This window comes from Loxodonta africana, unplaced genomic scaffold (genome assembly GCF_030014295.1).
Source record: "Loxodonta africana isolate mLoxAfr1 unplaced genomic scaffold, mLoxAfr1.hap2 scaffold_80, whole genome shotgun sequence".
NCBI lineage: Eukaryota > Metazoa > Chordata > Mammalia > Proboscidea > Elephantidae > Loxodonta > Loxodonta africana.
The window spans coordinates 773,371-783,285 of NW_026975539.1; positions in this window are offsets into that span (position 1 = coordinate 773,371).

The following is a 9,915-nucleotide window of genomic DNA, read 5'->3' on the forward strand; positions in this document are numbered from 1 at the left end:
ATTAAAAAAAAAAAGAGAAAAATCAAAATATCTACCTGATAACATTTGGGAATTACTGTTATTTCCATCATTGCTATCACATAATAACAATTATAACATGTGCATTGTTAATTATAATTACAACGTTTATTGTGCACTGTCAGGAACAGTACCAAGTACTTTTCATACATTGCTCATTCCATGCCCGTATTAACCCCATGAAGTAGGTGCTATTATCACATCCAGAGTCCTGTGGATAGTAATGGGTAGGAATGTAAACCTAGGTTGAAATTCTTAACCACTGTTACATTAACTTCAGTTCTACTTCTGGCCACGGTGGTTCTGTTTTTATATATTAATTGATTAAATGTATTGAGGAAGACTGACACTATAAACTTAGAGAGATAAATTTGAATATGTAAGTATATAGCCAGTGGAAGGATTTCAAAGGATAATGGAATCAGGGTATTATAATGAAGAAAGATCTGGATCATTGGGATGGCAGACCAAAGAGTAAGAAACACTAACTCTTCAGATGAACTATGTGAGCACTACCCAACTGGCACAATGGTAAGTCCCATCACTTGTCTTGTCAAAGAAGATATGACATACTGAAGCCATATACAGCTGTATTTCTGTATGACTTGATTCTGATCCATTGGGCAGACAACCATGTATAATGACTCTGATCTACAAGAAACATGTGCTCTGTGTGCTAGGCTTTGGGTACACAGATATATGTTCCCTTTCTTTTCTTTTCTTTTTTAAAAATAAGTTGTGGTTAAATAAATATTAAAATAAAAAAATCCTGATTTGAAAGAAAAAAAATAACGAAAATGACACAGAAGGAGGGATATAATTGCTGATGTCCAGTGGATCTTGGCTAAAAGCTGAAAATACCAGAAAGATGTTTATTGTTGTTGTTATTAGGTGCAGTGGAGTCGCTTCCGACTCATAGCGATCCTATGTACCACAGAAAGAAGCACTGTCCGGTCCCGTGCCATACTTACACTCGTTGTTATGCTTGAGCCCATAGTTGCAGACACTGTGTCAATCCATCTCATTGAGGGTCTTCCTCTTTTAAAAGCTGACCCTGTACTTTACCAGGCATGATGTCCTTCTCCAGGGACTGATGTCTTCTGACAACATGGCCAAAGTATGTTAGATGCAGTATCACCATCCTGGCTTCTAAGGAGCATTCTGGCTGTACTACTTCCAAGACAGATTTGTTTGTTCTTTTGGTATACTAAATATTCTTTGCCAACACCACAATTCGAAAGCATCTATTCTTCTTCAGTCTTCCTTATTCTTTGTCCATCTTTCACATGCATATGAGGCAATTGAAAATACCACTAATGCTTGGAACCTGAAATATACGAAGTATGAATCTAGGAATTTTGGAAATCTTCAAAAACGAAATGGAACACATAAGCATCGATATCCTAGGCATTAGTGAGCTGAAATGGACTGGTATTGGCCATTTTGAATCGGACAACACATAGCCTACTACGCCAGAAATGACAACTTGAAGAGGAATGGTGTTACATTTATGGTCAAAAAGAACAATTCGAGGTCTATCCTGAAGTACAGTGCTGTCAGTGATAGGATAATATCCATAGGCCTATAAGGAAGACCAGTTAATATGACTATCATTCAAATTTACGCAGCAACCACTAAGAACAAAGTTGAAGAAATTGAAGATTTTTTTCAGCTTCTGTAGTCTGAAATTGATTGAACGTGCAATCAGGATGCATTGGTAATTACTGGTGATTGGAATGTGAAAGTTGGAAACAAAGAAGAACAATTGGTAGTCGGAAAATATGGCCTTGGTGATAGAAACAATGCCGGAGATTGAATGATAGAGTTTTGCGAGACCAATGACTTCTTCATTGCAAATACCTTTTTTTCACCAACATAAACGGCAACTATGCACATGGCCCTCGCCAGATGGAATACACAGAAGTCAAAACGACTACATCTGTGGAAAGAGACAAAGGAAAAGCTCAATATCATCAGTCAGAACAAGGCCAGGGGCTGACTGTGGAACAGAAAGATCTTTCTGTGTTAATTATTGACTATTCAAAGGCATTTGACTGAGTAGATCATAACAAATTTTGGATAACATTGCAAAGAGTGGGAATTCCAGGACACTTAATTTTGCTCATGCGGATTCTCTACATAGACCAAGAGGCAGTAACTGGAACACAACAATGGGACACTGCTTAGTTTGAAGTCAGAAAAGATGTGCATCAGGATTGTATCCTTTCACCATACTTATTCAATTTGTATGCTGAGCAAATGATCTGAGATGGACTATATGAAGAAGGCAGCATCAGGATTAGAGAAAAACTCATTAACAACCTGCAATATGCAGAACACACAGCCTTGCCTGTTGAAAGTAGAGAGGACTTGAAGCACTTGCTGATGAAGATCAAAGACGTCAGCCTTCAGTATGAATTACATCTCAAAATAAAGAAAACAAAAATCCTCAAAACTGGACCAGTAACCAACATCGTGATAAATGGAGAAAATACTGACGTTGTCAAGGATTTAATTTTACTTTGATCTACAATTAACTCCAGTGGAAGCAGCGGTCAAAAAATCAAAGGATGTATTGCATTTGGCAAATTGGCTACAAAAGCCCTCTTTAAAGTGTTAAAAAGCAAAAATGTCGCTTTGAGGACTAAGGTGCACCTGACCCAAGCCATTGTATTTTCAGTTGCCTTTTGCCACTTCTGCATGTGAAAGATGGACAACGAGTAAGGAAGACCAAAGAAGAATCGATGCCTTAGAATCACGGTGTTGGTGGAAAATATTGAATATAAAATGGACTGTCAAAAGAATGGTCAAATTTGTCTTGGAAGAAGTACAGCAAGAATGCTCCTTAGAAGCGAGGATGGCGAGATTTCGTCCCATGTAATTTGGACATATTATAAGGAGGAACCAGTCCCTGGAGAAGGACATCATGCTTGGTGAAGTAGAGGGTCAGCAAAAATGAGGGATTAACACACTGGCCGCAATAATGGGCTCAAACATAGAAATGATAGTTAGGTTGGGGCAAAATGGGGCAGTGTTTCATTATGATGCACATAGGGTTGCTCTGAGTAGGAACCCACATGAAGGAACCTAACAACAACAATTAAAATACGAAAAGGTTTTCTCCAGTCTAGATTCTTTGCTCGGAATATTTAGACTATTTACATTTGCTGAAAAACTTATGTTTTTCAGCTTATTAGTTTTTTTATTTTAAATTAAAAAAAACTTTATATTATTCAATGTAGTGATTTTTAGTTACTTATCTTCTCTGTGTCCCCCCTTCATCTCATTCCTGTCTTCTTTGGATTGATTATTTTTTTGCCTTTCACGATTTCTTTGTGTCATTTAAGACAATATGCACTTTACTTCTTTATGTTTAGTGATAATCTAGGACAATGTACCATACACTTAATTAATCAAAAACTAATTTTATTACAACTTCATCTACTCAAACAATAAAAGGTATTATATATTTTAACTCATATCTTCACAGCTATTGCTGTCTAACAAAACACCACAAAACTTGGCAGTTTAAAACAATGTTATTATCTCCCCAGGATTCTGGGTTGAGTGGGTTGGTTCTCTGCTAGAATGTTCATTTTGAAGTTGCAATCAGATACTGGCTGGAGTCATCTGAAAACCTATTGGGCTGGATGTCCAAGAATACTTCTTCACTCCCATGTCTAGTGCCGCAATGCTGCTCCATGGGACCTCTCTCTCCAGCAGACAATTACGGGCTTTTTATGTGACCTACAAGTTCTTGACCGAGTTCTCAGCCACTCTACTTGGTGCCATTCACTGAGAAAGAATTTTCTGCAGATTTCCTGGACCTACTTGAGGAGCTGGGAGGTTAATTTCTAGCTAACTCAGACAGAATTGTGTTGTCCCTTACATTCCCTGGTTTATTCAGAGTTCTTCTGAATCCTCACCTTTAGGGGCCTTGTAGTTTATCTCCTGTTGTCCATGAAACACAGAGCCATGAAAGTTGATACAGCATTGTTTTTTTATTTCCTTTGACTAATATTCTGGTAAAGAAGCTACTTCCTTCTGCCTTATTTTTCTAATTACTGTTTTTATTTGTGTATGTGTGTGTCTGTGGTATATATATGCAGTTCTTTAATGCATGAAAGAAAAACTTAGATCCACATGCCTATAATCTGTTTCCAAGTCTGTCTATCTATCTATTCAACTAGCTCTGTGTGTTGGTTATGATACCTCATCTGCCATGTTTCCAGGCACTGAAGTCTCTGTCATGTTATTTTCACATTACTAACTTAAATTAATCTTGATAATACATATATTTTTAATTTTAGGAATGCTGTTTTTATAGACAGAATAGCTGTATATCAGAGAAGCTAACTTACCCAAGGTACATGTTCTTAGTTGACTGATCCCAGACGGCAACCCCTGGCCCTCTCACAGAAAAATCTAAGTGGTTTTCCTCAACCACATTGTTTTTGATTTTTCACTTCTAGAACATCTTAAAACTTTAATCAAAGCCGAAGTGGTAAGACTTCTCTGTAATATAAAATAATTCTAAACAGATAAAAATATTATTTTCAGAACAGTGGTTCCAGATTATATGAAGTAGGGAAAGAGAATTATAACCCCTTTTATTCAAATGTAGTTCATATCTTTATTATGGGTTTTAGATAACACATATATTCACCTGAGCACTATTCCAGTGTGTGTATATGTGTGTATGTGTGTGTGTGTGTGTGTGTATCCACAAAGCACAGCAGTTTAAAACAACAATTATTTATTTTGCAAATGAATTTGCAATTTCAGCAGGTTTCATCAGGGACAGCTCACCTCTACTCCACGCTTCATCAGTGGAAGTGGCTCAACTGGAAGGCGAAAGATACACTTGCATGATGTGCCACCAAGGACTGAAAAAAATGGCTTTGAATTTGGCTGGGCTCTCAGCTGGGGATGTGCACTAGAAGTCTTGGTTTCTCTCTTTGTCACAGCATGGGGATTATATAATTGCACCAACACAATTACTCTTAAGACATTTCTTAAAATAGGGAATGGGGTAGCATACAGTCACTTGCAATTCTAAAATTCTGGTGGAAATTGTTGCCAGCTCCTTAATTAAGATTCAGTGTGATTCTCTGGGAATTATTCTACATGATTTTTGCCTCTGCTTTCTGAGTCACCCTTGCTCTACCATGAGAAAACTGAGTAGTCACCTCAATCAGCTTACTCCTTAGACCAAACTAGTGATATTTCTGTCAGAAAAACATGCTTGCAAACATTGTGAGTTTTTCATGAATCTTACTGGAATTTACTCCATTAGACAAAACCCACAACTACCAACCTTGGGCTTCCTGTGACTCTGCTGCACTACAGTGCCCTGAAACATTTTAGTAGTCCTATATATTTTTAACTAAAGAGAATCTACAAGACTCTCAAGATTTATAGAAGGTCTTTTGTCTCTTTGGATGTTTATTTAAGGTTTTTTTTTTTTTTTTGTACAGTGTCTTAAATCGTCCTGAAGCCTTAATAAATGATTTTAGAGTCACAACTTGTGTTGGATCTTTGGCCTGAGGCCCTTTCTTAATTTGAGACTTCTTTGCTGAGAGAAAGTTTTATTTTTGAATCCACTGTGTACTGACTCCTTTGTACACAATATATTTTTTTCTTCAGCTCATCTCTCTACTCTTATGTTTTAACATAGGTCATGAAAAGCCAATTAGCATTTTTATATTCTGTCTGGAAGTTTCTTTAACAAATCTTCCCTCAGCAACATTTTGCAAATATTTCTTGATGTCTTCTTACGTATTTTATGTTTGATGGTCACATTGGGTCCTTATTTCATTTGAATTTATTTTATCTTCATTATGTGATTTAGGATCTACATTTAGTTTTCAAAAGGTATTATCCCCATCAAAATTAATGATTTCCATTATTTATCAAAAAATACAAATTATACAATTATCATATGCTATTTAGAAACTCAGTCACTCATACTTATTGCCAGAGCCCTAATTTCAGAGCAAAAACACCACTGCAAATTATAACAGGAGGACAAATATAATTTTTAATTAGTTTACCATATATAAAAACAATCATATAGGAACAATGGAGCCAGATTGGCAAAGTAAGAGCAAAATAACTTGATAACACAAAAAGAAGAATTTAAATGGGATGAACAAAATAGCAAAACAATATTTTAGAAATGTAACCTGTATCCAGTTTGGTTGCTGCCCTTTTGGCAAATTATGCTCAGCATTGATATCACATAAAATGTCTCTCCAGCCACCTCCTCAAGGCCCCCTTGACTTCTTTATTTCTCACACTGTATATAAGGGGGTTCAAGACAGGTGTGAAGATGGTATAAAACACTGAGACCACCTTATCATGGTCCTCTGAATCGTTAGATTTGGACCTCATGTAGATGAACATGATGGTGCCATAGAAGAGTCCCACAACCACCAGGTGAGAGGAGCAGGTCTTAAAGGCTTTTTTCCCAGCTCCAGCTGACCGCATGCAGAGCACTGCAGCCAGGATAAGGCTGTATGAGGCCAAAATGAGAGACAAAGGGATCAAGAGCATCAGAATGCAGCAGACATACATGAAAAACTCAAAAATCGTGGTGTCAGCACAGACAAGGCGTACCAGTGATGGTGCTTCACAGAAAAAGTGATTGATTTCCCGTGAGTGACAGTAAGGGAAGCTCAAAGTGGCACCAGCCTGCATCAGCCCATCGATCCCTCCCAGGAGCCAGGAACCTGACGTCACGAGTAAACAGAGCTTCTGACTCATGAGAATGGGGTAGCACAGTGGGTGACATATGGCCACATAGCGGTCATAGGACATGGCCGTTAAGAGGAAGCATTCACTCCCTCCCAGAGTGAGAAGCAGGAAGATCTGGACTCCACAGCCAGTGGGAGAGATAGACCTAGTGTCCATCAGGTAGTTGGCTGCCATTTTGGGAACGATGGTGGAGACCAGCATCATCTCCATGAAAGAAAGCTGGCTAAGCAGGAAGTACATGGGCATGTGGAGTTGAGGGTCCACATGAATGAGAATGATCATAAGGGTGTTGCCCATCAGTGAGGTGATGAAGATCATAAGCACCATGGCAAACAGGAATAGGTGGATCTGTGTGTGGTTAAAGGCCCTAGAAGAATGAAGTTTATTCCTGTGGTGCCGTTTGCATTGACCATGGCTCTACTGGTGCCTGAAAGATGTAAAATGACGCAGAAATAAGATTTGTTTAAAAGGAAAAAAAAAAAAAATTTTTTTTTTTTTTTTTTTAAAGGAAGCTTGTACATATCTTTATGAAAACTTGATCAAATGACTTGGGAAATCTCAGAATTGGAGGGCTAATTGCTACTTTAATCTTTCACTTACAAACAAGATTTTTGCCATAGCATAGTACTATCCATCTCTGCTGTTACTATACATTATTTTTTATTCACACAAAATTAGATAACATACATGTACAGTAGTACAACTTACACCTCTATTGTTTTTTAATAATTTGTCAGTGTGCCACACGTAATTTACTCATGGTGTTAAGAAATATTACTTATGCAATCCGAGTTCTTTACACTTTGGGTATTTCTATATTGAAGGAAATTCAGATTTATGCACTTTAGTAGGTATTGAGGTGATATGCCTATAGTTATTACTTTTGCATGTGTTTTAGATATTTGCTTAATGGATTCTCACATGATTTTCTTCAATATCAAGACAAATAAATTACAACTGATAAAACTAAGTTTGATGGGGAAAAAACAAAAGCAAAAATTCTCTATTCCACACTTACATGCAGCCTGTGCTCTAAACACACTAGGCTTTCAGCCACCACAGATACTACTGTACCCATCGCCATATCATTTATATTATCATGACTTGCTTTCCTGATCATGGTGCCTACATCTCATTAAGTTTAGAACCCCCTCAACATTTAAACTTTTATGTATTATGTTCTCAAACAATGCTGCTGATTTTAATTTAATACATAATATATCCATTCTAAGGGAGCCCTGGTGGCACAGTGGTTAAGCTTTCGGCAGCTAACCAAAAGGTTGGCAGTTCAAACTCACCACCACTCCTTGGAAACTCAATGAGGCAGGTCTACTCTGTCCTATAGGGTCAGAATTGACTTGACAGCACAGGTGTTTGGGTTTTATCCATTCAAAAAAGTTAATAATTTCATAAATGAACATAATTTGTATTGCATGCAATTTTCACATAAATTTGGACATCAATAATCTTATACTTCTAAAAGTAGAAGACAAAAACTAATCCACTGATTATGACTTATCCAAATGATATTCTCATATAATGAACCTGAGGTCCAACATCTCCCACAGGTAAAATATACAGGTACTCATTCACTTTCAGAATAGCTCCTCTTTTCACTAGAACCTATAACTTCCGTTTCTTTTACGTCTGAGTATTTTTGGTGGTAGGAATGGATGCACATGTAAATGGATTCACCTATTATACTTAGGTAGGTGGTGTCTTTTGCTCACAAATTCAAATTGTCAGAGAGAGCTGTGAATTCAGGATTACCAACAGTATTATGTTTGGACTTCATTCATAATCTGTGGTGTAGTAAATCCTTTTTTAGTTTTTCTGTAATTTATTTGGAAAACATTGCAAATTTTGTGAATGGTCTATGATCTTCACACCTTTAATACATATTAAAATTTTTTGATTCTTAGTATATACCAACATTGACTTTCATATCAATAAAATATGTAGATGTTCCATTTTTCAAAATTGATATAAATATGCTATAATAGTGAACATATCATTCTTTTATGCTTTGTTCCCTCAAATATATATATTTTGAGTGAAATATATATTCAGTTTAATATATTTTTAACTACTGCCAAATTTTATTACATCATAGATATGCAATTTATATATATAAATATAGATGTATATATATATTTATTTATTTTTTTATTTAAGAATACTTAGCTTCTTTCCAATCTTTTGTTAACATAACCCATATCCTTGTGCATGTGGCAAGATTTTCTCAAGTAAATATTTCACTAGAATATTTTGGGTTTAAGATAATTGCATCTCCACCTTTTACACTCCAGTCAACTGTCAATTTGTGTGATAATTCCTCCACATATTTTACTGTTAGATGCGATAATTAACAGCAATCATGTAAGTGTGAAAATAAATTTAAATTGCATGTCACTTAAGTTACATGGCAGAAACTCTTTTAATCTATTCATCGACCTCTTGGATTTCTTCTGCAAACTGTGAATATCTCTAATTCATGGTTTCTAGATTGTTTGGCTTTTTCTTAATAATTTAAAGAATTCCCCATGTATTTTGTAATTTATATATTTAATTTATATATCTTTATAACTTGTTATTTATATGCATTGTGAATATCTTCTCCAGTTGATTTTATACATTTGACATTTTTGTTATTTTGGACTGAAGTTTTGCATTTTATATTACATATATTTGGGATACTTATATGATATTAATAATTTAATATTAATGTTCTGCATTTCATTAATAGGCTACCATTTTAAACAATTTCAATGTTATTTGGATCAAACAACTTGTTATTGGTATATAAGTTGTTTGAATCTATGATCATTGTTGATTTAATATTACATTGTACTGTCTTTGCATGCATGAATATTAAACATATTAAACTCACAAAATGTATTGCTATAGTTCATCTTTTAATTTGTAGTCTCTGATTTTTTTTTTTTAAACAAAAGAGGGATAATCAGTGTTCTTAAAGGCCACTAAAACATAGGTGTAAAGTAGTCTGTGTCTGTAGATTTTTTTTTTTTTAAATAATGTATTCACTTTCCTATTAGTTTCAGGTAAGCTGTGTTTTCCTATTACTTTTTAAATTAATATGACTTTCTATTTTTAAGGAAACATTTTCCTTTTCTAATCTAT